The sequence below is a fragment of the Hypanus sabinus genome, chromosome 20, assembly GCF_030144855.1.
Source record: "Hypanus sabinus isolate sHypSab1 chromosome 20, sHypSab1.hap1, whole genome shotgun sequence".
In the NCBI taxonomy this organism is placed as follows: domain Eukaryota; kingdom Metazoa; phylum Chordata; class Chondrichthyes; order Myliobatiformes; family Dasyatidae; genus Hypanus; species Hypanus sabinus.
Window position 1 is genome coordinate 50,507,364 of NC_082725.1, and position 21,484 is coordinate 50,528,847.

Consider the following 21,484-nt stretch of genomic DNA (forward strand, 5'->3'; position numbering starts at 1 on the left):
TGTCAGCAGCATGCATTCTTCAGAATCAGAGTCAGGATATACTTCAGCATCATGCACTCTTCTGAATCAGAGTCAGGAAATATGTCAGCTACATGCACTCTTCAGAATCACAGTCAGGATATACGTCAGCAACATGCACTCTTCCGAATCAGAGTCGGGATATATGTCAGCAACATGCACTCTTCAGAATCAGAGTCAGGATATATGTCAGCAGCATGCACTCTTCAGAATCAGAGTCAGGATATATGTCAGCAACATGCACTCTTCAGAATCAGAGTCAGGATATATGCCAGCAACATGCACTCTTCAGAATCAGAGTCAGGATATATGTCAGCAACATGCACTGTTCAGAATCAGAGTCAGGATATATGCCAGCAACATGCACGCTTCAGAATCAGAGTCAGGATATAAATATCAGCAACATGCACTCTTCAGAATCAGTGTCAGGATATATGTCAGCAACATGTACTCTTCAGAATCTGAGTCAGTATATATGTCAGTAACATGCACTCTTTAGAATACGCGTCAGGATATATTTGTCAGCAACATGTACTCTTCAGAATCAGTGTCAGGATATATGTCAGCAAAATGTACTCTTCAGAATCTGAGTCAGTATATATGTCAGAAACATGCACTCTTTAGAATCCGAGTCAGGATATATATGTCAGCAACATGTACTCTTCAGAATCAGTGTCAGGATATATGTCAGCAACATGTACTCTTCAGAATGTGAGTCAGTATATAAGTCAGTAACATGCACTCTTGAGATTCCGAGTCAGGATATATGTCAGCAACATGTACTCTTCAGAATCAGAGTCAGGATATATCTCCGCAACATGCACTCTTCAGAATCAGAGTCAGGATATACGTCAGCAACATGCACTTTTCAGAATCAGAGTCAGGACATAGGTCAGCAACATGTCCTCTTAAGAATCCGAGTCAGGATATATATATCAGCAACATGCACTCTTCAGAATCAGTGTCAGAACATATGTCAGCAACATGCACTCTTCAGAATCAGTCTCAGAACATATGTCAGCAACATGCACTCTTCAGAATCAGTGTCAGCATATATGTCAGCAACATGTACTCTTCAGAATCTGAGTCAGTATATATATCAGCAACATACACTCTTCAGATTCCGAGTCTGGATATACGTCACCAACATGCACTCTTCAGAATCAGAGTCAGGATAAATGTCAGCAACATGCACTCTTCAGAATCAGAGTCAGGATATATGTCAGTAACATGCACTCTTTAGAATCCGAGTCAGGATATATTTGTCAGCAACATGTACTCTTCAGAATCAGTGTCAGGATATATGTCAGCAAAATGTACTCTTCAGAATCTGAGTCAGCATATATGTCAGAAACATGCACTCTTTAGAATCCGAGTCAGGATATATATGTCAGCAACATGTACTCTTCAGAATCAGTGTCAGGATATATGTCAGCAACATGTACGCTTCAGAATCAGAGTCAGGATATATGTCAGCATCATGCACGCTTCAGAATCCAAGTCAGGATATACGTCAGCAACATGCACTCATCAGAATCAGAGTCAGGATATATGTCAGCAACATGCACGCTTCAGAATCAGAGTCAGGATATATGACAGCCACATGCACTCTTCAGAATCCGACGCAGAATATACGTCAGCAACATGCACTCATCAGAATCAGAGTCAGGATATATGTCAGCAACATGCACTCTTCAGAATCAGTGTCAGGATATATGTCAGTAACATGCATTCTTCAGAATCGGAGTCAGGTTATCTGTCAGCAACATGCACTCTACAGAATCCGATTCAGGATATATGTCAGCAACATGCACACTTCAGAATCAGAGTCAGGATATATTCCAGAAACATGCATGCTTCAGATTCAGAGTCAGGATATATGTCAGCAACATGCACTCTTCAGAATCAGAGTCAGGATATATGTCAGCAACATGCGCTCTTCAGAATCAGAGTCAGGATATACGTCAGCAACATGCACTCTTCAGAATCCGACTCAGGATATATGTCAGCAACATGCACTCTTCCGAATCAGAGTCAGGATATATGTCAGCAACATGCACTCTTCAGAATCAGAGTCAGGATATATGTCAGCAACATGCACTCTTCAGAATCAGAGTCAGGATATATGTCAGCAAAATGCACTCTTCCGAATCAGAGTCAGGATATATTTCTGCAACAAGCACTTTTCAGAATCAGTGTCAGGATATATGTCAGCAACAAGCACTTTTCAGAATCCAGAATCCGAGTCAGGATATATGTCAACATCATGCACTCTTCAGAATCCGAGTCAGGATATACGTCAGCAACATGCACTCTTCAGAATCAGAGTCAGGATATACGTCACCAACATGCACTCTTCAGAATCAGAGTCAGGATAAATGTCAGCAACATGCTCTCTTCAGAATCAGAGTCAGGATATATGTCAGCAACATATACTCTTCAGAATCCGAGTCAGGATATATATGTCAGCAACATGCACTCTTCAGAATCAGAGTAAGGATATACGTCAGCAACATGCACTCTTCAGAATCAGAGTGAGGATATATGTCAGCAACATGCACGCTTCAGGATCAGATTCAGGATATACGTCAGCAACATGCACTCTTCAGAATCAGAGTCAGGATATATGCCAGCAACGTGCACGCTTCAGAATCAGAGTCAGGATATATATATCAGCGACATGCACTCTTCAGAATCAGTGTAAGAACATATGTCATCAACATGCACTCTTCAGAATCAGAGTCAGGATATATGTCAGCAACATGCACTCTTCAGAATCAGAGTCAGGATATATGTCAGCAACATGCACTCATCAGAATCAGTGTCAGGATATATGTCAGCAACATGTATTCTTCCGAATCTGAGTCAGTATATATATCAGCAACATACACTCTTCAAATTCCGAGTCAGGATATACGTCACCAACATGCACTCTTCAGAATCAGAGTCAGGATAAATGTCAGCAACATGCACTCTTCAGAATCCGAGTCAGAATTTATGTCAACAGCATGCACTCTTCAGAATCCGAGTCAGGATATATGTCAGCAACATTCAATCTTCAGAATCAGAGTCAGAACATATGTCAGCAACATGTACTCTTCAGAATCAGTGTCAGAACATATGTCAGCAACATACACTCTTCAGATTCCGAGTCAGGATATACGTCACCAACATGCACTCTTCAGAATCTGAGTCAGTATATATGTCAGTAACATGCACTCTTTAGAATACGCGTCAGGATATATTTGTCAGCAACATGTACTCTTCAGAATCAGTGTCAGGATATATGTCAGCAAAATGTACTCTTCAGAATCTGAGTCAGTATATATGTCAGAAACATGCACTCTTTAGAATCCGAGTCAGGATATATATGTCAGCAACATGTACTCTTCAGAATCAGTGTCAGGATATATGTCAGCAACATGTACTCTTCAGAATGTGAGTCAGTATGTAAGTCAGTAACATGCACTCTTGAGATTCCGAGTCAGGATATATGTCAGCAACATGTACTCTTCAGAATCAGAGTCAGGATATATCTCCGCAACATGCACTCTTCAGAATCAGAGTCAGGATATATGTCAGCAACATGCACTTTTCAGAATCAGAGTCAGGATATATGTCAGCAGCATGCATTCTTCAGAATCAGAGTCAGGATATACTTCAGCATCATGCACTCTTCTGAATCAGAGTCAGGAAATATGTCAGCTACATGCACTCTTCAGAATCACAGTCAGGATATACGTCAGCAACATGCACTCTTCCGAATCAGAGTCGGGATATATGTCAGCAACATGCACTCTTCAGAATCAGAGTCAGGATATATGTCAGCAGCATGCACTCTTCAGAATCAGAGTCAGGATATATGTCAGCAACATGCACTCTTCAGAATCAGAGTCAGGATATATGCCAGCAACATGCACTCTTCAGAATCAGAGTCAGGATATATGTCAGCAACATGCACTGTTCAGAATCAGAGTCAGGATATATGCCAGCAACATGCACGCTTCAGAATCAGAGTCAGGATATATATATCAGCAACATGCACTCTTCAGAATCAGTGTCAGGATATATGTCAGCAACATGTACTCTTCAGAATCTGAGTCAGTATATATGTCAGTAACATGCACTCTTTAGAATACGCGTCAGGATATATTTGTCAGCAACATGTACTCTTCAGAATCAGTGTCAGGATATATGTCAGCAAAATGTACTCTTCAGAATCTGAGTCAGTATATATGTCAGAAACATGCACTCTTTAGAATCCGAGTCAGGATATATATGTCAGCAACATGTACTCTTCAGAATCAGTGTCAGGATATATGTCAGCAACATGTACTCTTCAGAATGTGAGTCAGTATATAAGTCAGTAACATGCACTCTTGAGATTCCGAGTCAGGATATATGTCAGCAACATGTACTCTTCAGAATCAGAGTCAGGATATATCTCCGCAACATGCACTCTTCAGAATCAGAGTCAGGATATACGTCAGCAACATGCACTTTTCAGAATCAGAGTCAGGATATATATATCAGCGACATGCACTCTTCAGAATCAGTGTAAGAACATATGTCATCAACATGCACTCTTCAGAATCAGAGTCAGGATATATGTCAGCAACATGCACTCTTCAGAATCAGAGTCAGGATATATGTCAGCAACATGCACTCATCAGAATCAGTGTCAGGATATATGTCAGCAACATGTATTCTTCCGAATCTGAGTCAGTATATATATCAGCAACATACACTCTTCAAATTCCGAGTAAGGATATACGTCACCAACATGCACTCTTCAGAATCAGAGTCAGGATAAATGTCAGCAACATGCACTCTTCAGAATCAGAGTCAGAACATATGTCAGCAACATGCACTCTTCAGAATCAGAGTCAGGATATATCTCCGCAACATGCACTCTTCAGAATCAGAGTCAGGATATATGTCAGCAACATGCACTTTTCAGAATCAGAGTCAGGATATATATATCAGCGACATGCACTCTTCAGAATCAGTGTAAGAACATATGTCATCAACATGCACTCTTCAGAATCCGAGTCAGGATATATGTCAGCAACATGCACTCTTCAGAATCCGAGTCAGGATATATGTCAGCAACATTCACTCTTCAGAATCAGAGTCAGAACATATGTCAGCAACATGCACTCTTCAGAATCAGTGTCAGCATATATGTCAGCAACATGTACTCTTCAGAATCAGTGTCAGAACATACGTCACCAACATGCACTCTTCAGAATCTGAGTCAGTATATATGTCAGTAACATGCACTCTTTAGAATACGCGTCAGGATATATTTGTCAGCAACATGTACTCTTCAGAATCAGTGTCAGGATATATGTCAGCAAAATGTACTCTTCAGAATCTGAGTCAGTATATATGTCAGAAACATGCACTCTTTAGAATCCGAGTCAGGATATATATGTCAGCAACATGCACTCTAGAGATTCCGAGTCAGGATATATGTCAGCAACATGTACTCTTCAGAATCAGAGTCAGGATATATCTCCGCAACATGCACTCTTCAGAATCAGAGTCAGGATATATGTCAGCAACATGCACTTTTCAGAATCAGAGTCAGGATATATGTCAGCAGCATGCATTCTTCAGAATCAGAGTCAGGATATACTTCAGCATCATGCACTCTTCTGAATCAGAGTCAGGAAATATGTCAGCTACATGCACTCTTCAGAATCAGAGTCGGGATATACGTCAGCAACATGCACTCTTCAGAATCAGAGTCAGGATATACTTCAGCATCATGCACTCTTCTGAATCAGAGTCAGGAAATATGTCAGCTACATGCACTCTTTCGAATCAGAGTCGGGATATATGTCAGCAACATGCACTCTTCAGAATCAGAGTCAGGATATATGTCAGCAGCATGCACTCTTCAGAATCAGAGTCAGGATATATGTCAGCAACATGCACTGTTCAGAATCAGAGTCAGGATATATGCCAGCAACATGCACGCTTCAGAATCAGAGTCAGGATATATATATCAGCAACATGCACTCTTCAGAATCAGTGTCAGGATATATGTCAGCAACATGTACTCTTCAGAATCTGAGTCAGTATATATATCAGCAACATACACTCTTCAGATTCCGAGTCAGGATATACGTCACCAACATGCACTCTTGAGAATCAGAGTCAGGATAAATGTCAGCAACATGCACTCTTCAGAATCCGAGTCAGAATATATGTCAGCAACATGCACTTTTCAGAATCAGAGTCAGGATATATGTCAGCAGCATGCATTCTTCAGAATCAGAGTCAGGATATACTTCAGCATCATGCACTCTTCTGAATCAGAGTCAGGAAATATGTCAGCTACATGCACTCTTCAGAATCACAGTCAGGATATACGTAAGCAACATGCACTCTTCCGAATCAGAGTCAGTATATATATCAGCAACATACACTCTTCAGATTCCGAGTCAGGATATACGTCACCAACATGCACTCTTGAGAATCAGAGTCAGGATATATGTCAGCAACATGTACTCTTCAGAATCAGTGTCAGCATATATGTCAGCAACATGTACTCTTCAGAATCAGAGTCAGGATATATATATCAGCAACATGCACTCTTCAGAATCAGAGTCAGGATATATGTCAGCAACATGTACTCTTCAGAATAAGTGTCAGCATATATGTCAGCAACATGTACTCTTCAGAATCTGAGTCAGTATATATAACAGCAACATACACTCTTCAGATTCCGAGTCAGGATATACGTCACCAACATGCACTCTTCAGAATCAGAGTCAGGATAAATGTCAGCAACATGCACTCTTCAGAATCCGAGTCAGAATATATGTCAACAGCATGCACTCTTCAGAATCCGAGTCAGGATATATGTCAGCAACATTCACTCTTCAGAATCAGAGTCAGGACATATGTCAGCAACATATCCTCTTAAGAATCCGAGTCAGGATATATATATCAGCAACATGCACTCTTCAGAATCAGTCTCAGAACATATGTCAGCAACATGCACTCTTCAGAATCAATCTCAGAACATATGTCAACAACATGCACTCTTCAGAATCAGTGTCAGCATATATGTCAGCAACATGCACTCTTTAGAATCCGAGTCAGGATATATATGTCAGCAACATGTACTCTTCAGAATCAGTGTCAGGATATATGTCAGCAAAATGTACTCTTCAGAATCTGAGTCAGCATATATATCAGAAACATGCACTCTTTAGAATCCGAGTCAGGATATATATGTCAGCAACATGTACTCTTCAGAATCAGTGTCAGGATATATGTCAGCAACATGTACTCTTCAGAATCTGAGTCAGCATATATGTCAGAAACATGCACTCTTTAGAATCCGAGTCAGGATATATATCTCAGCAACATGTACTCTTCAGAATCAGTGTCAGGATATATGTCAGTAACATGCACTCTTGAGATTCCGAGTCAGGATATATGTCAGCAACATGTACTCTTCAGAATCAGAGTCAGGATATATCTCCGCAACATGCACTCTTCAGAATCAGAGTCAGGATATACGTCAGCAACATGCACTTTTCAGAATCAGAGTCAGGATATATGTCAGCATCATGCACTATTCAGAATCAGAGTCAGGATATATGTCAGCAACATGCACGCTTCTGAATCAGAGTCAGGAAATATGTCAGCAACATGCACTCTTCAGAATCAGAGTCAGGATATATGCCAGCAACATGCATGCTTCAGAATCAGAGTCAGGATATATATATCAGCAACATGCACTCTTCAGAATCAGTGTCAGAACATATGTCAGCAACATGCACTCTTCAGAATCAGAGTCAGCATATATGTCAGCAACATGCACTCTTCAGAATCTGAGTCAGGATATACGTCACCAACATGCACTCTTCAGAATCAGAGTCAGAATATATGTCAACAGCATGCACTCTTCAGAATCCGAGTCCGGATATATGTCAGAAACATTCACTCTTCAGAATCAGAGTCAGGACATAGGTCAGCAACATATCCTCTTAAGAATCCGAGTCAGGATATATATATCAGCAACATGCACTCTTCAGAATCAGTGTCAGAACATATGTCAGCAACATGCACTCTTCAGAATCAGTCTCAGAACATATGTCAGCAACATGCACTCTTCAGAATCAGTGTGAGCATATATGTCAGCAACATGTACTCTTCAGAATCTGAGTCAGTATATATATCAGCAACATACACTCTTCAGATTCCGAGTCAGGATATACGTCACCAACATGCACTCTTCAGAATCAGAGTCAGGATAAATGTCAGCAACATACACTCTTCAGAATCAGAGTCAGGATATATGTCAGTAACATGCACTCTTTAAAATCCGAGTCAGGATATATTTGTCAGCAACATGTACTCTTCAGAATCAGTGTCAGGATATATGTCAGCAACATGTACTCTTCAGAATCAGTGTCAGGATATAACTCCGCAACATGCACTCTTCAGAATCAGAGTCAGGATATATGTCAGCAACATGCACTTTTCAGAATCAGAGTCAGGATATACGTCAGCAGCATGCACTCTTCAGAATCAGAGTCAGGATATACGTCAGCATCATGCACTCTTCAGAATCAGAGTCAGGATATATGTCAGTAACATGCACTCTTTAGAATCCGAGTCAGGATATATTTGTCAGCAACATGTACTCTTCAGAATCAGTGTCAGGATATATGTCAGCAACATGTACTCTTCAGAATCTGAGTCAGCATATATGTCAGAAACATGCACTCTTTAGAATCCGAGTCAGGATATATATGTCAGCAACATGTACTCTTCAGAATCAGTGTCAGGATATAACTCCGCAACATGCACTCTTCAGAATCAGAGTCAGGATATATGTCAGCAACATGCACTTTTCAGAATCAGAGTCAGGATATATGTCAGCAGCATGCACTCTTCAGAATCAGAGTCAGGATATACGTCAGCATCATGCACTCTTCAGAATCAGAGTCAGGATATATGTCAGCAACATGCACGCTTCTGAATCAGAGTCAGGAAATATGTCAGCAACATGCACTCTTCAGAATCAGAGTCAGGATATATGCCAGCAACATGCACGCTTCAGAATCAGAGTCAGGATATATATATCAGCAACATGCACTCTTCAGAATCAGTGTCAGAACATATGTCAGCAACATGCACTCTTCAGAATCAGAGTCAGCATGTATGTCAGCAACATGCACTCTTCAGAATCTGAGTCAGGATATACGTTCACCAACATGCACTCTTCAGAATCAGAGTCAGGATAAATGTCAGCAACATGCACACTTCAGAATCAGAGTCAGGACATATGTCAGCAACATTCACTCTTCAGAATCAGAGTCAGGACATATGTCAGCAACATATCCTCTTAAGAATCCGAGTCAGGATATATATATCAGCAACATGCACTCTTCAGAATCAGTGTCAGAACATATGTCAGCAACATGCACTCTTCAGAATCAGTCTCAGAACATATGTCAGCAACATGCACTCTTCAGAATCAGTGTCAGCATATATGTCAGCAACATGAACGCTTCAGAATCTGAGTCAGTATATATATCAGCAACATACACTCTTCAGATTCCGAGTCAGGATAAATGTCAGCAACATGCACTCTTCAGAATCAGTGTCAGCATATATGTCAGCAACATGTACTCTTCAGAATCTGAGTCAGTATATATATCAGCAACATACACTCTTCAGATTCCGTGTCAGGATATACGTCACCAACATGCACTCTTCAGAATCAGAGTCAGGATAAATGTCAGCAACATGCACTCTTCCGAATCAGAGTCAGGATATATGTCAGCAACATGCACTCTGCAGAATCAGAGTCCGGATATATGTCAGCAACATGCACTCTTCAGAATCAGAGTCCGGATATATGTCAGCAACATGCACTCTTCAGAATCAGTGTCAGGATATACGTCAGCAACATGCACTCTTCAGAATCAGAGTCAGAATATATGCCATCAACATGCACTCTTCAGAATCAGAGTGAGGATATATGTCAGCAACATGCACGCTTCAAAATCAGCGTCAGGATATACGTCAGCAACATGCACTCTTCAGAGTCAGAGTCAGGATAAATGTCAGCAGAATGCACTCTTCAGAATCAGAGTCAGGATATATGCCAGCAAAGTGCACGCTTCAGAATCAGAGTCAGTATATATATATCAGCAACATGCACTCTTCAGAATCAGTGTCAGAACATATGTCATCAACATGCACTCTTCAGAATCAGAGTCAGGATATATGTCAGCAACATGCACTCTTCAGAATCAGTGTCAGGATATATGTCAGCAACATGTACTCTTCCGAATCTGAGTCAGTATATATATCAGCAACATACACTCTTCAAATTCCGAGTCAGGATATACGTCACCAACATGCACTCTTCAGAATCAGAGTCAGGATAAATGTCAGCAACATGCACTCTTCAGAATCCGAGTCAGAATTTATGTCAACAGCATGCACTCTTCAGAATCCGAGTCAGGATATATGTCAGCAACATTCACTCTTCAGAATCAGAGTCAGAACATATGTCAGCAACATGCACTCTTCAGAATCAGTGTCAGCATATATGTCAGCAACATGTACTCTTCAGAATCAGTGTCAGAACATATGTCAGCAACATACACTCTTCAGATTCCGAGTCAGGATATACGTCACCAACATGCACTCTTCAGAATCTGAGTCAGTATATATGTCAGGAACATGCACTCTTTAGAATACGCGTCAGGATATATTTGTCAGCAACATGTACTCTTCAGAATCAGTGTCAGGATATATGTCAGCAAAATGTACTCTGCAGAATCTGAGTCAGTATATATGTCAGAAACATGCACTCTTTAGAATCCGAGTCAGGATATATATGTCAGCAACATGTACTCTTCAGAATCAGTGTCAGGATATATGTCAGCAGCATGTACTCTTCAGAATGTGAGTCAGTATATAAGTCAGTAACATGCACTCTTGAGATTCCGAGTCAGGATATATGTCAGCAACATGTACTCTTCAGAATCAGAGTCAGGATATATCTCCGCAACATGCACTCATCAGAATCAGAGTCAGGATATATGTCAGCAACATTCACTCTTCAGAATCAGAGTCAGGACATATGTCAGCAACATAACCTCTTAAGAATCCGAGTCAGGATATATATATCAGCAACATGCACTCTTCAGAATCAGTGTCAGAACATATGTCAGCAACATGCACTCTTCAGAATCAGTCTCAGAACATATGTCAGCAACATGCACTCTTCAGAATCAGTGTCAGCATATATGTCAGCAACATGAACGCTTCAGAATCTGAGTCAGTATATATATCAGCAACATACACTCTTCAGATTCCGAGTCAGGATAAATGTCAGCAACATGCACTCTTCAGAATCAGTGTCAGCATATATGTCAGCAACATGTACTCTTCAGAATCTGAGTCAGTATATATATCAGCAACATACACTCTTCAGATTCCGTGTCAGGATATACGTCACCAACATGCACTCTTCAGAATCAGAGTCAGGATAAATGTCAGCAACATGCACTCTGCAGAATCAGAGTCCGGATATATGTCAGCAACATGCACTCTTCAGAATCAGAGTCAGGATATATGTCAGCAACATGCACTCTGCAGAATCAGAGTCCGGATATATGTCAGCAACATGCACTCTTCAGAATCAGAGTCCGGATATATGTCAGCAACATGCACTCTTCAGAATCAGAGTGAGGATATATGTCAGCAACATGCACGCTTCAAAATCAGCATCAGGATATACGTCAGCAACATGCACTCTTCAGAGTCAGAGTCAGGATAAATGTCAGCAACATGCACACTTCAGAATCAGAGTCAGGACATATGTCAGCAACATTCACTCTTCAGAATCAGAGTCAGGACATATGTCAGCAACATATCCTCTTAAGAATCCGAGTCAGGATATATATATCAGCAACATGCACTCTTCAGAATCAGTGTCAGAACATATGTCAGCAACATGCACTCTTCAGAATCAGTCTCAGAACATATGTCAGCAACATGCACTCTTCAGAATCAGTGTCAGCATATATGTCAGCAACATGAACGCTTCAGAATCTGAGTAAGTATATATATCAGCAACATACACTCTTCAGATTCCGAGTCAGGATAAATGTCAGCAACATGCACTCTTCAGAATCAGTGTCAGCATATATGTCAGCAACATGTACTCTTCAGAATCTGAGTCAGTATATATATCAGCAACATACACTCTTCAGATTACGTGTCAGGATATACGTCACCAACATGCACTCTTCAGAATCAGAGTCAGGATAAATGTCAGCAACATGCACTCTTCCGAATCAGAGTCAGGATATATGTCAGCAACATGCACTCTGCAGAATCAGAGTCCGGATATATGTCAGCAACATGCACTCTTCAGAATCAGAGTCCGGATATATGTCAGCAACATGCACTCTTCAGAATCAGTGTCAGGATATACGTCAGCAACATGCACTCTTCAGAATCAGAGTCAGAATATATGCCATCAACATGCACTCTTCAGAATCAGAGTGAGGATATATGTCAGCAACATGCACGCTTCAAAATCAGCGTCAGGATATACGTCAGCAACATGCACTCTTCAGAGTCAGAGTCAGGATAAATGTCAGCAGCATGCACTCTTCAGAATCAGAGTCAGGATATATGCCAGCAACGTGCACGCTTCAGAATCAGAGTCAGGATATATATATCAGCAACATGCACTCTTCAGAATCAGTGTCAGAACATATGTCATCAACATGCACTCTTCAGAATCAGAGTCAGGATATATGTCAGCAACATGCACTCTTCAGAATCAGTGTCAGGATATATGTCAGCAACATGTACTCTTCCGAATCTGAGTCAGTATATATATCAGCAACATACACTCTTCAAATTCCGAGTCAGGATATACGTCACCAACATGCACTCTTCAGAATCAGAGTCAGGATAAATGTCAGCAACATGCACTCTTCAGAATCCGAGTCAGAATTTATGTCAACAGCATGCACTCTTCAGAATCCGAGTCAGGATATATGTCAGCAACATTCACTCTTCAGAATCAGAGTCAGAACATATGTCAGCAACATGCACTCTTCAGAATCAGTGTCAGCATATATGTCAGCAACATGTACTCTTCAGAATCAGTGTCAGAACATATGTCAGCAACATACACTCTTCAGATTCCGAGTCAGGATATACGTCACCAACATGCACTCTTCAGAATCTGAGTCAGTATATATGTCAGGAACATGCACTCTTTAGAATACGCGTCAGGATATATTTGTCAGCAACATGTACTCTTCAGAATCAGTGTCAGGATATATGTCAGCAAAATGTACTCTTCAGAATCTGAGTCAGTATATATGTCAGAAACATGCACTCTTTAGAATCCGAGTCAGGATATATATGTCAGCAACATGTACTCTTCAGAATCAGTGTCAGGATATATGTCAGCAGCATGTACTCTTCAGAATGTGAGTCAGTATATAAGTCAGTAACATGCACTCTTGAGATTCCGAGTCAGGATATATGTCAGCAACATGTACTCTTCAGAATCAGAGTCAGGATATATCTCCGCAACATGCACTCATCAGAATCAGAGTCAGGATATATGTCAGCAACATTCACTCTTCAGAATCAGAGTCAGGACATATGTCAGCAACATATCCTCTTAAGAATCCGAGTCAGGATATATATATCAGCAACATGCACTCTTCAGAATCAGTGTCAGAACATATGTCAGCAACATGCACTCTTCAGAATCAGTCTCAGAACATATGTCAGCAACATGCACTCTTCAGAATCAGTGTCAGCATATATGTCAGCAACATGAACGCTTCAGAATCTGAGTCCGTATATATATCAGCAACATGCACGCTTCAGAATCAGAGTCAGGATATATGTCAGCAACATGCACTCTTCAGATTCCGAGTCAGGATAAATGTCAGCAACATGCACTCTTCAGAATCAGTGTCAGCATATATGTCAGCAACATGTACTCTTCAGAATCTGAGTCAGTATATATATCAGCAACATACACTCTTCAGATTCCGTGTCAGGATATACGTAACCAACATGCACTCCTCAGAATCAGAGTCAGGATAAATGTCAGCAACATGCACTCTTCCGAATCAGAGTCAGGATATATGTCAGCAACATGCACTCTGCAGAATCAGAGTCCGGATATATGTCAGCAACATGCACTCTTCAGAATCAGAGTCCAGATATATGTCAGCAACATGCACTCTTCAGAATCAGTGTCAGGATATACGTCAGCAACATGCACTCTTCAGAATCAGAGTCAGAATATATGCCATCAACATGCACTCTTCAGAATCAGAGTGAGGATATATGTCAGCAACATGCACGCTTCAAAATCAGCGTCAGGATATACGTCAGCAACATGCACTCTTCAGAGTCAGAGTCAGGATAAATGTCAGCAGCATACACTCTTCAGAATCAGAGTCAGGATATATGCCAGCAACGTGCACGCTTCAGAATCAGAGTCAGGATATATATATCAGCAACATGCACTCTTCAGAATCAGTGTCAGAACATATGTCATCAACATGCACTCTTCAGAATCAGAGTCAGGATATATGTCAGCAACATGCACTCTTCAGAATCAGTGTCAGGATATATGTCAGCAACATGTACTCTTCCGAATCTGAGTCAGTATATATATCAGCAACATACACTCTTCAAATTCCGAGTCAGGATATACGTCACCAACATGCACTCTTCAGAATCAGAGTCAGGATAAATGTCAGCAACATGCACTCTTCAGAATCCGAGTCAGAATTTATGTCAACAGCATGCACTCTTCAGAATCCGAGTCAGGATATATGTCAGCAACATTCACTCTTCAGAATCAGAGTCAGAACATATGTCAGCAACATGCACTCTTCAGAATCAGTGTCAGCATATATGTCAGCAACATGTACTCTTCAGAATCAGTGTCAGAACATATGTCAGCAACATACACTCTTCAGATTCCGAGTCAGGATATACGTCACCAACATGCACTCTTCAGAATCTGAGTCAGTATATATGTCAGGAACATGCACTCTTTAGAATACGCGTCAGGATATATTTGTCAGCAAAATGTACTCTTCAGAATCTGAGTCAGTATATATGTCAGAAACATGCACTCTTTAGAATCCGAGTCAGGATATATATGTCAGCAACATGTACTCTTCCGAATCAGTGTCAGGATATATGTCAGCAGCATGTACTCTTCAGAATGTGAGTCAGTATATAAGTCAGTAACATGCACTCTTGAGATTCCGAGTCAGGATATAAGTCAGCAACATGTACTCTTCAGAATCAGAGTCAGGATATATCTCCGCAACATGCACTCATCAGAATCAGAGTCAGGATATATGTCAGCAACATGCACTTTTCAGAATCAGAGTCAGGATATATGTCAGCAGCATGCATTCTTCAGAATCAGAGTCAGCATATACTTCAGCATCATGCACTCTTCTGAATCAGAGTCAGGAAATATGTCAGCTACATGCACTCTTCAGAATCACAGTCAGGATATACGTCAGCAACATGCACTCTTCCGAATCAGAGTCGGGATATATGTCAGCAACATGCACTCTTCAGAATCAGAGTCAGAACATATGTCAGCAACATGCACTCTTCAGAATCAGTCTCAGAACATATGTCAACAACATGCACTCTTCAGAATCAGTGTCAGCATATATGTCAGCAACATGTACTCTTCAGAATCTGAGTCAGGATAAATGTCAGCAACATGCACTCTTCAGAATCAGAGTCAGGATATATGTCAGTAACATGCACTCTTTAGAATCCGAGTCAGGATATATTTGTCAGCAACATGTACTCTTCAGAATCAGTGTCAGGATATATGTCAGCAAAATGTACTCTTCAGAATCTGAGTCAGCATATATGTCAGAAACATGCACTCTTTAGAATCCGAGTCAGGATATATATGTCAGCAACATGTACTCTTCAGAATCAGTGTCAGGATATATGTCAGCAGCATGTACTCTTCAGAATCTGAGTCAGCATATATGTCAGAAACATGCACTCTTTAGAATCCGAGTCAGGATATATATGTCAGCAACATGTACTCTTCAGAATCAGAGTCAGGATATATCTCCGCAACATGCACTCTTCAGAATCAGAGTCAGGATATATGTCAGCAACATGCACTTTTCAGAATCAGAGTCAGGATATATGTCAGCAGCATGCACTCTTCAGAATCAGATTCAGGATATACGTCAGCATCATGCACTCTTCAGAATCAGAGTCAGGATATATGTCAGCAACATGCACGCTTCTGAATCAGAGTCAGTAAATATGTCAGCAACATGCACTCTTCAGAATCAGAGTCAGGATATATGCCAGCAACATGCACGCTTCAGAATCAGAGTCAGGATATATATATCAGCAACATGCACTCTTCAGAATCAGAGTCAGCATATATGTCAGCAACATGCACTCTTCAGAATCTGAGTCAGGATATACGTCACCAACCTGCACTCTTCAGAATCAGAGTCAGGATAAATGTCAGCAACATGCACTCTTCAGAATCCGAGTCAGAATATATGTCAACAGCATGCACTCTTCAGAATCCGAGTCAGGATATATGTCAGCAACATTCACTCTTCAGAATCAGAGTCAGGACATAGGTCAGCAACATATCCTCTTAAGAATCCGAGTCAGGATATATATATCAGCAACATGCACTCTTCAGAATCAGTGTCAGAACATATGTCAGCAACATGCACTCTTCAGAATCAGTCTCAGAACATATGTCAGCAACATGCACTCTTCAGAATCAGTGTCAGCATATATGTCAGCAACATGTACTCTTCAGAATCTGAGTCAGTATATATATCAGCAACATACACTCTTCAGATTCCGAGTCAGGATATACGTCACCAACATGCACTCTTCAGAATCAGAGTCAGGATAAATGTCAGCAACATGCACTCTTCAGAATCAGAGTCAGGATATATGTCAGTAACATGCACTCTTTAGAATCCGAGTCAGGATATATTTGTCAGCAACATGTACTCTTCAGAATCAGTGTCAGGATATATGTCAGCAAAATGTACTCTGCAGAATCTGAGTCAGCATATATGTCAGAAACATGCACTCTTTAGAATCCGAGTCAGGATATATATGTCAGCAACATGTACTCTTCAGAATCAGTGTCAGGATATATGTCAGCAACATGTACTCTTCAGAATCTGAGTCAGCATATATGTCAGAAACATGCACTCTTTAGAATCCGAGTCAGGATATATATGTCAGCAACATGTACCCTTCAGAATCAGTGTCAGGATATATGTCAGTAACAGGCACTCTTGAGATTCCGAGTCAGGATATATGTCAGCAACATGTACTCTTCAGAATCAGAGTCAGGATATATCTCCGCAACATGCACTCTTCAGAATCAGAGTCAGGATATATGTCAGCAACATGCGCTTTTCAGAATCAGAGTCAGGATATATGTCAGCAGCATGCACTCTTCAGAATCAGAGTCAGGATATACGTCAGCATCATGCACTCTTCAGAATCAGAGTCAGGATATATGTCAGCAACATGCACGCTTCTGAATCAGAGTCAGGAAATATGTCAGCAACATGCACTCTTCAGAATCAGAGTCAGGATATATGCCAGCAACATGCACGCTTCAGAATCAGAGTCAGGATATATATATCAGCAACATGCTCTCTTCAGAATCAGTGTCAGAACATATGTCAGCAACATGCACTCTTCAGAATCAGAGTCAGCATATATGTCAGCAACATGCACTCTTCAGAATCTGAGTCAGGATATAGGTCACCAACATGCACTCTTCAGAATCAGAGTCAGGATAAATGTCAGCAACATGCACGCTTCAGAATCAGAGTCAGGACATATGTCAGCAACATTCACTCTTCAGAATCAGAGTCAGGACATATGTCAGCAACATATCCTCTTAAGAATCCGAGTCAGGATATATATATCAGCAACATGCACTCTTCAGAATCAGTGTCAGAACATATGTCAGCAACATGCACTCTTCAGAATCAGTCTCAGAACATATGTCAGCAACATGCACTCTTCAGAATCAGTGTCAGGATATATGTCAGCAACATGTACTCTTCAGAATCTGAGTCAGGATATATCTCCGCATCATGCACTCTTCAGAATCAGAGTCAGGATATATCTCCGCAACATGCACTTTTCAGAATCAGAGTCAGGATATATCTCAGCAGCATGCACTCTTCAGAATCAGAGTCAGGATAAATGTCAGCAACATGAACTCTTCAGAATCAGTGTCAGGATATATGTCAGCAAAATATACTCTTCAGAATCTGAGTCAGCATATATGTCAGCAACATGTACTCTTCAGAATCAGAGTCAGGATATATCTCCGCAACATGCACTCTTCAGAATCAGAGTCAGGATATATGTCAGCAACATGCACTTTTCAGAATCAGAGTCAGGATATATGTCAGCAGCATGCACTCTTCAGAATCAGAGTCAGGACCTATGTCAGCAACATGCACTCTTCAGAATCAGAGTCAGGATATATGTCAGCAACATGCACGCTTCTGAATCAGAGTCAGGAAATATGTCAGCAACATTCACTCTTCAGAATCAGAGTCAGGACATAGGTCAGCAACATATCCTCTTAAAAATCCGAGTCAGGATATATATATCAGCAACATGCACTCTTCAGAATCAGTGTCAGAACATATGTCAGCAACATGCACTCTTCAGAATCAGTCTCAGAACATATGTCAGCAACATGCACTCTTCAGAATCAGTGTCAGCATATATGTCAGCAACATGTACTCTTCAGAATCTGAGTCAGTATATATATCAGCAACATACACTCTTCAGATTCCGAGTCAGGATATACGTCACCAACATGCACTCTTCAGAATCAGAGTCAGGATAAATGTCAGCAACATGCACTCTTCAGAATCAGAGTCAGGATATATGTCAGTACGATGCACTCTTTAGAATCCGAGTCAGGATATATTTGTCAGCAACATGTACTCTTCAGAATCAGTGTCAGGATATATGTCAGCAAAATGTACTCTGCAGAATCTGAGTCAGCATATATGTCAGAAACATGCACTCTTTAGAATCCGAGTCAGGATATATATGTCAGCAACATGTACTCTTCAGAATCAGTGTCAGGATATATGTCAGCAACATGTACTCTTCAGAATCTGAGTCAGTATATATATCAGCAACATACACTCTTCAGATTCCGAGTCAGGATATACGTCACCAACATGCACTCTTCAGAATCAGAGTCAGGATAAATGTCAGCAACATGCACTCTTCAGAATCAGAGTCAGGATATATGTCAGCAACATGTACTCTTCAGAATCTGAGTCAGTATATATATCAGCAACATACACTCTTCAGATTCCGAGTCAGGATATACGTCACCAACATGCACTCTTCAGAATCAGAGTCAGGATAAATGTCAGCAACATGCACTCTTCAGAATCAGAGTCAGGATAAATGTCAGCAAAATGTACTCTGCAGAATCTGAGTCAGCATATATGTCAGAAACATGCACTCTTTAGAATCCGAGTCAGGATATATATGTCAGCAACATGTACTATTCAGAATCAGTGTCAGCATATATGTCAGCAACATGTACTCTTCAGAATCAGTGTCAGAACATATGTCAGCAACATACACTCTTCAGATTCCGAGTCAGGATATACGTCACCAACATGCACTCTTCAGAATCTGAGTCAGTATATATGTCAGGAACATGCACTCTTTAGAATACGCGTCAGGATATATTTGTCAGCAAAATGTACTCTTCAGAATCTGAGTCAGTATATATGTCAGAAACATGCACTCTTTAGAATCCGAGTCAGGATATATATGTCAGCAACATGTACTCTTCCGAATCAGTGTCAGGATATATGTCAGCAGCATGTACTCTTCAGAATGTGAGTCAGTATATAAGTCAGTAACATGCACTCTTGAGATTCCGAGTCAGGATATAAGTCAGCAACATGTACTCTTCAGAATCAGAGTCAGGATATATCTCCGCAACATGCACTCATCAGAATCAGAGTCAGGATATATGTCAGCAACATGCACTTTTCAGAATCAGAGTCAGGATATATGTCAGCAGCATGCATTCTTCAGAATCAGAGTCAGCATATACTTCAGCATCATGCACTCTTCTGAATCAGAGTCAGGAAATATGTCAGCTACATGCACTCTTCAGAATCACAGTCAGGATATACGTCAGCAACATGCACTCTTCCGAATCAGAGTCGGGATATATGTCAGCAACATGCACTCTTCAGAATCAGAGTCAGAACATATGTCAGCAACATGCACTCTTCAGAATCAGTCTCAGAACATATGTCAACAACATGCACTCTTCAGAATCAGTGTCAGCATATATGTCAGCAACATGTACTCTTCAGAATCTGAGTCAGGATAAATGTCAGCAACATGCACTCTTCAGAATCAGAGTCAGGATATATGTCAGTAACATGCACTCTTTAGAATCCGAGTCAGGATATATTTGTCAGCAACATGTACTCTTCAGAATCAGTGTCAGGATATATGTCAGCAAAATGTACTCTTCAGAATCTGAGTCAGCATATATGTCAGAAACATGCACTCTTTAGAATCCGAGTCAGGATATATATGTCAGCAACATGTACTCTTCAGAATCAGTGTCAGGATATATGTCAGCAGCATGTACTCTTCAGAATCTGAGTCAGCATATATGTCAGAAACATGCACTCTTTAGAATCCGAGTCAGGATATATATGTCAGCAACATGTACTCTTCAGAATCAGAGTCAGGATATATCTCCGCAACATGCACTCTTCAGAATCAGAGTCAGGATATATGTCAGCAACATGCACTTTTCAGAATCAGAGTCAGGATATATGTCAGCAGCATGCACTCTTCAGAATCAGATTCAGGATATACGTCAGCATCATGCACTCTTCAGAATCAGAGTCAGGATATATGTCAGCAACATGCACGCTTCTGAATCAGAGTCAGTAAATATGTCAGCAACATGCACTCTTCAGAATCAGAGTCAGGATATATGCCAGCAACATGCACGCTTCAGAATCAGAGTCAGGATATATATATCAGCAACATGCACTCTTCAGAATCAGAGTCAGCATATATGTCAGCAACATGCACTCTTCAGAATCTGAGTCAGGATATACGTCACCAACCTGCACTCTTCAGAATCAGAGTCAGGATAAATGTCAGCAACATGCACTCTTCAGAATCCGAGTCAGAATATATGTCAACAGCATGCACTCTTCAGAATCCGAGTCAGGATATATGTCAGCAACATTCACTCTTCAGAATCAGAGTCAGGACATAGGTCAGCAACATATCCTCTTAAGAATCCGAGTCAGGATATATATATCAGCAACATGCACTCTTCAGAATCAGT